We start from the raw sequence: 6766 nt of genomic DNA, 5'->3' as shown, positions 1-6766 counted from the left end.
TGGGAAGGCACATTGGAACAGCCAGGTCTTCAAGTTCTTTCTGAAGACTGCCAATGTAGGGGCCTGTCTGAGATCCTTGAGGAGGGTGTTCCAGAGTCGAGGGGCCACCACAGAGAAGGCCCTGTCTCGTGTCCCCACCAACCGTGCTTGCGACGCAGGTGGGATCACGAGCAGGGCCTCTCCAGATGATCGAAGTGAACGCGTGGGTTCATAGACAGAGATGCGGTCACGGAGGTAGGATGGTCCCAAACCGTTCAGGGCTTTGTAGGTAAGCACCTGCACCTTAAATTGGGCTCGGAAAGTAAATGGCAGCCAGTGGAGCTCCTTGAACAGGAGGGTTGACCTCTCTCTGTAAGGGGCCCCAGTTAACATCCTGACTGCCGCTCGTTGGACCAGTTGGAACTTCCGAGCCGTTTTCAAGGGCAGCCCCACATAGAGCGCATTACAGTAGTCCAGTCTGGAGGTGACCAAGGCATGGACCATCCCGGCCAGATCAGCCTTCGCGAGGTACAGTCGCAGTTGGCGCACGAGTCTCAATTGTGCGAAGGCCCTCCCAGACACCGCCGACGCCTGAGCCTCGAGCGTAAGCGATGAATCCAAGAGGACTCCCAGACTGCGGACCTGTGGCTTCAGGGGGAGTGTAACCCCATACAGCACAGGTTGCCACCCTATACCCCGGTCAGGATTACGATCGACCAGGAGGACCTCTGTCTTGTCGGGATTGATCTTCAGCTTATTCCTCCTCATCCAGATAGACACAACGGCCAGGCACTCGTCCAGCACCAGAGAGGCCTCCTTGGAATTAGGTGGAAAGGAGTAGTAGAGTTGTGCGTCATCTGCATAGAGGTGACACCCAACTCCAAAACTCCGGATGACCTCTCCCAGCAGTTTCATGTAGATGTTAAAGAGCATGGGAGACAGAATAGAGCCTTGCGGGACCCCACAGCTCAAAGGCCAGGGGTCCGAGCAGGCGTCTCCCAGCTTCACCATCTGGGATCGACCCTCCAGGAAGGATCGGAGCCACGACAAAACCGTGCCCCCGAGACCCATCCCAGAGAGTCGTCCCAGAAGGATACCATGATCGATGGTATTGAAAGCCGCTGAGATGTCCAAGAGAACCAACAGGGTCACACTCCCCCTGTCCAGCTCTCTACGGAGGTAATCCACCAAGGCGACCAAGGCTGTCTTGGTGCCGTGACCAGGCCTGAAACCAGACTGTGACTGATCTAGGTAGTTGATGTCATCTAGAAAGCCCTGGAGCTGGGAGGCAACCACCCGCTCCAGCACCTTACCCAAGAAAGGGAGGTTGGAGATTGGTCTGAAATTGTTCAGCACCGTGGAGTCAAGGGAAACCTTTTTAAGGAGTGGATGAAGCACAGCTTGTTTCAGGTAAGATGGAAAACCCCCCTGCTCCAACGATGCATTAATGATCAACACAAACCAATCAACCAGCCCCTCCCTGGCCAATTTAATTAGCCAAGACGGGCAAGGGTCCAGAACCGACGTGGTTGCCCTCACAGCCCCAAGGACCTCCACCACGGTCTCAGGAAGAACAAGCCTAAAAGAATCCCACAAAATCGGACAGGCAGATGCCTCAATCACGTCCCCTGGCACTGTGGTGGAATTGGAGTCGAGCTCAAGGCATATCTGAGCGACTTTGTCTGCAAAATGGTGTGCGAAATCGCGACACTGAGTTGCTGGGTCGTCAAAAGTCTCCTCCACCACAAGTGGCTGAAGGAGTTCCCCAACGACCCGAAACCAAGAGGTACCCTGTTTCCCTGAAAATAAGACATCCTCAGAAAATAAGACCTAGTAGAGGTTTTGCTGAATTGCTAAATATAAGGCCTCCCCCAAAAGTAAGACCTAGCAAAGTTTTTGTTTGGAAGCATGCCCGGTGCCAAACAGAACACCAGAGCATGCAGGATTTGTAAATGTACATACCAGTTGTACATGGAAATAATGATAGTAACAAGAAATTCTTGATAGGATTCACAGTTTGTCTGGTTATGCTGGTTTATGATGACAACTACTGTACACTACAGTATATAATAAATGTTCATTTTTTGTTCAACAATAAATGTGAATTCTTCTTCATGTAAAAATAAGACATCCCCTGAAAATAAGACCAAGCACATCTTTGGGAGCAAAAATTAATATAAGACACTTTCTTATTTTCGGGGAAACACAGTAGCAGCTTTGACTCATGTATCTAAGATCTTGAGTCTTGATTTATAGATACAGCAGTAATGATACTCTGCTTGGCCTAAGAATGCTATCTGCTGATTTCTGCAGATAAGTCAGATTTTAAAGATACAGGAAGAACTGACTAATCCAGTTCTTTCATGTCATGTATTATTTTTATAGAGATACACATGGACCCATATGCATGCCACATTTGCATGTAGATGTACACATGTGTACACCCATCATGTTTCCCTGAAAAGATACTGTCTTATATTTATTTTTCCTCAAGAATACACACTATGGCTTATTTTCAGCAGATGTCTTATTTTTATTCAGTATGGTACAACATACTTCTGGGACATCATCATAACTCTCCAAACCTGGAATTCCATCCTGAATTTCTTGCGACTCCATTTCCTTTAGAACCATTGGCTCCAATCTTTCATGTCGAGCAATAGGGCTCTCATTAAATCAGCAGCTCTTATCCATGTAACTTGCTCGGAGTGCATTGGCAACAACACTATTGAGTGATTTTATTCCTTGTTGAGGCTGCCTGCACCTCTCCAGTCACCTCCGAGATAGCAGCTGTCATGACAGGGCAGATGAGAAGGGCTGCCCATCTTCTTTACCGCTCCGTGCCGGTACTCTGCATAGCCACATCTATCACTATGTCTTATTTTCAGGGTGTGGCTTATATTGCACAAATGCTTAGAAATCCTGCAATGGCTTATATTATGGGTATGTCTTATTTTGGGGGAAACTGGGTACATTTGTGACCTCATTCACTGTAGTCACAACTGGTTATAGAAGGATATTATGAATTACGTTTCTAGTAAAGTCTAAATTAAGTGCCCTTATCAAGATTGAACTGTTATTCCTAAGAAATATAAGAGACTATTTTTGCAGAATCTTTCCCACCACAAAGAATATAATAAGACAATTAATTTATAACTGTTGCATTTGTTATTGTTTTCATTTTTAGAAAGGAATAGCTCCTGGTGATGCTAGGATCTGTAGAAGGCTCTTAAAATGATTTCAGACACAGCTTTATCAGTCTCTAATTCTGTTCCATTCATTCAATTTCTTGAAGGTCTGAAGCCCCATCTACACTGCAGTATAATGCAGTGTAGGGGGCACATTATCATGTGTCCAAACTACACCTCATGATAATGTAGTTAACCCCGGAACAAACAGGGAAGTCCAGGTTTATTTTGGTTTTAGGACTTCATCACACTAGAGCATCTATCCACTTGAAATCCTGTGGCTGCCTCCTGTAGAATCCTGGGGTTTGTAGTTTTGTGATGCCCAGGACCTCTCTGGCCAAGCAATTTAAAGGCCCCTCCATGAACTACCAGCCCCAGAATTCTGCAAAAGACAGCAACCGGATAGATACTCTAGTGTGATGAGGTCCTAAAAACACCTTCAAGGTTCACAACTTTCAGTAGAATTATAGAATCATAGAGTTGGAAGAGACCTCGTGGGCTCTTCAGTCCAACCCCTTGCCAAGAAGCAGGAAAATTAAATTCAAACCACTCCCAATAGATGACCATCCAGTCTCTGTTTAAAAGCCTCCAAAGAAGAAGCCTCCATCACATTCTGGGGCAAAGAGTTCTACTGCTGAACAGCTGTCAAAGTTAGGAAGTTCTTCCTAATATTCAGGTGGAATCTCCTTTCCTGGTGAGGTGAAAGATGAAAAAAGGTGTTGGGCTTGTACAGACTGCTCCTGAGATTGCCATTTGCAACTCCAGGAGCAGTCCCCAGAGCAATCTTGCGTCTGTGTGCTCAAGTAGCCTGAGGAGGAGGGATGCCAGTGCCATCCTCCCCTCTCTCTGCCCCATTTTTGCCTTTAAAAGTTTAAAAATAGCCTCTTTACCAAGATTGGAGAGTTGTCTTTGTTCCACATCAGCTTTTTTTCATGTCAGGAGTGGCTTGAGAAACTGCAAGTCACTTCTGATATGAAAGAATTGGCTTTCTGCAAGGACATTGCCCAGGGCACACCTGGATATTTTGATGTTTTTACCATCCTTGTGGGAGGCTTCTCTCATGTCCCCACATGGAGCTGGAGCTGATAGAGGGAGCTCATCCGCACTCTCCCCAGTGGATTTAAACAGGCAACCTTAAGGTCAGCAACCCAACCTTCAAGTCATCAGTCCTGCCGGTACAAGGGTTTAACCCACTGCGCCATTGGAGGCGCCTCTGTGGTGGCTGTAAATGATGTACAGAGCTTTCAAGGGTGAATTCCTCCCTTCCCTCTCAAAAGCTTCATGTCGTCCTTTAGAGGCACTATGGAGCTTTGTAAGGTGAAAATGGGGGTGAGAGAGGGCAGGAGGCCAGTGGCTATACCTCCCCCACTCCCCTGTGCCAATTGCAAATCAGTTTGGGTGGGAATGTGACCACCTCCTTTGCCAAAAAGACACAGTTTTGCCTCTCTGTGTGGGCAGCAAATCTTAATTTCTGGAAACCTGTGCATTTTCTTCAATAACCCCTGTTTTCCCAATGCTTCTCCCATCATATCCCTTACATATCCTATCCATTATAGAGAGCTTCATAGTGACTCCTGGATATGAACAGTCCTCCATTGTGATATTAATCTTCTAGCACAATATAAACTAAGTTTATTCAATGTCTTAGAATTTCACATTTAAATATGCTGTTTTATCCCTCATGCCATGCACAAGGAATGAGTAGGACATATGGGATTCAATTTGCTCCCTCTTCTTTAAGGGTGGGGGAAATGCTGCTGGTTTGTGCTTTTAACAATAGCTAGGTTTGTTATTGTTGTGTGCCTTCAAATCTTTTCTGATCTATGGTGACCTTAAGATGACTTTATCACAGAATTTTCTGGGACTGCAAGGCCACTTACCCTATTTCCCTGAAAATAAGACATCCCCGAAAAATAAGACCTAGTAGAAGTTTTGCTGAATTGCTAAATATAAGGCCTCCCCCAAAAGTAAGACCTAGCAAAGTTTTTGTTTGGAAGCATGCCCAGCGCCTGCCAAACAGTACACCAGAGTATGCAGGATTGGTAAGTGTACATACCAGTTGTACATGGAAATAATGGTAGTAACAAGAAATTCTTGATAGGATTCACAGTTTGTCTGGTTATGCTGGTTTGTGATGACAACTACTGTACACTACAGTATATAATAAATGTTCATTTTTTTGTTCAACAATAAACGTGAATTCTTCTTCATGGAAAAATAAGACAGCCCCTGAAAATAAGACCTAGCACATCTTTGGGAGAAAAAATTAATATAAGACACTGTCTTATTTTCGGGGCAACATGGTAGTGGGAATGGAAAATCGAACCCTGGTCTCCATAGTTGTAATCCAATGCTCTAACCACCATGCATCCAGTAATTCATTGATGGAGAGTTTCTTATCACCAATATACTTGTTTCCTCTAGGTTTGATTTCCTGGATGATATGCAAAGAAGGGAACTGTGGAGTGGGATGTGTGTTGAAGGGGGAGAAGCAATTTTTGTTAGTCTTTGGTGCTCAGAGCAAGATTTCTGCAAGACTGATTCCGAAGAAAACAAGCTCCTTCAGGTCCCCATTGCTGTTGTGTCATTCTCGGTTCCCAGTTCTCATCGCATTCTAAGACCTCAAGGGAGACAAATGGCTGATCCATATGGTGACATAAAAGGGGTAATTTTTTTCCAGGACAAATCTCCATCATATCCCCTTGGAACATTTATTTTATCACTGAATTTTATTTTCTTGCTGGGCTGAAAGATGTGATGAAAAGATTTCCTATTTCTAACACCCTGTGGACATAGCATTGTCACACAACTGTCTAGGGCTGTGCATCAGCATCAAACGGGTGTCTATTCAAGGACTGCTGGAGCCACCCCCCTCCTTCTGCAAATGACCATTGACAAATCCCCCCTGCTTCGACAGACCAAGATGCTTCTCCATCTGTCTTTTCCAAATGTCCCTGGGCAGGGGTCCCTTGAACGTCTGAGGACTGTATTCCTGGCTGCCCAACAGCAGGTGCTGAGCTACCCTAGCACCCCGCTCTCTGTTCAAGGTAATTAACACCTTTCGGAAAGTGTGAATGAAAGCAATTAATATGCTAAGACACACCTGCTCTGGGAAGAGCTAACTAATTATCAATCATAATGTGTGAAAAAGTGATTGGAAGTGGGGAGCTTGTGCAGGCTAACCACACTCAATTATTCCGCCAGCCATGGAAAAGGAAAGCAGCCTTGGATTAAATGCAATCAGTTTTTTTTTCTTTCCTTGTGACAGAAGGATTTTGAAAGGTGGTGGAATATAATCGGCCTTAAATTTAATCAGACCACTGGCCCACTTAGAGTAGTGCTATCTACACTGATTTGCAGCAATTCTCTAAGGAGAGGGAGCTAGGAGGTTGTGGGGAGCAGCCATCACTAACAGGTTCCCAAATCCCAACCCCAAGGTTTCTTCATAAGGTAACTTAGAACTAAGTTTGAGAGAGTTGTGAGGAACCAGCTGTTCTTCTGGGGAGATTTGTTCACTTCCTTGAAGATCCAGCTTCCAAGCCCACAGCTTCCTCTGAAAAACATGCACCACATGTGTTAATTTTAACCCCCCCCCCTTT

This window comes from Anolis carolinensis, chromosome 2 (genome assembly GCF_035594765.1).
Source record: "Anolis carolinensis isolate JA03-04 chromosome 2, rAnoCar3.1.pri, whole genome shotgun sequence".
NCBI lineage: Eukaryota > Metazoa > Chordata > Lepidosauria > Squamata > Dactyloidae > Anolis > Anolis carolinensis.
This window is presented reverse-complemented; position numbering follows the sequence as displayed.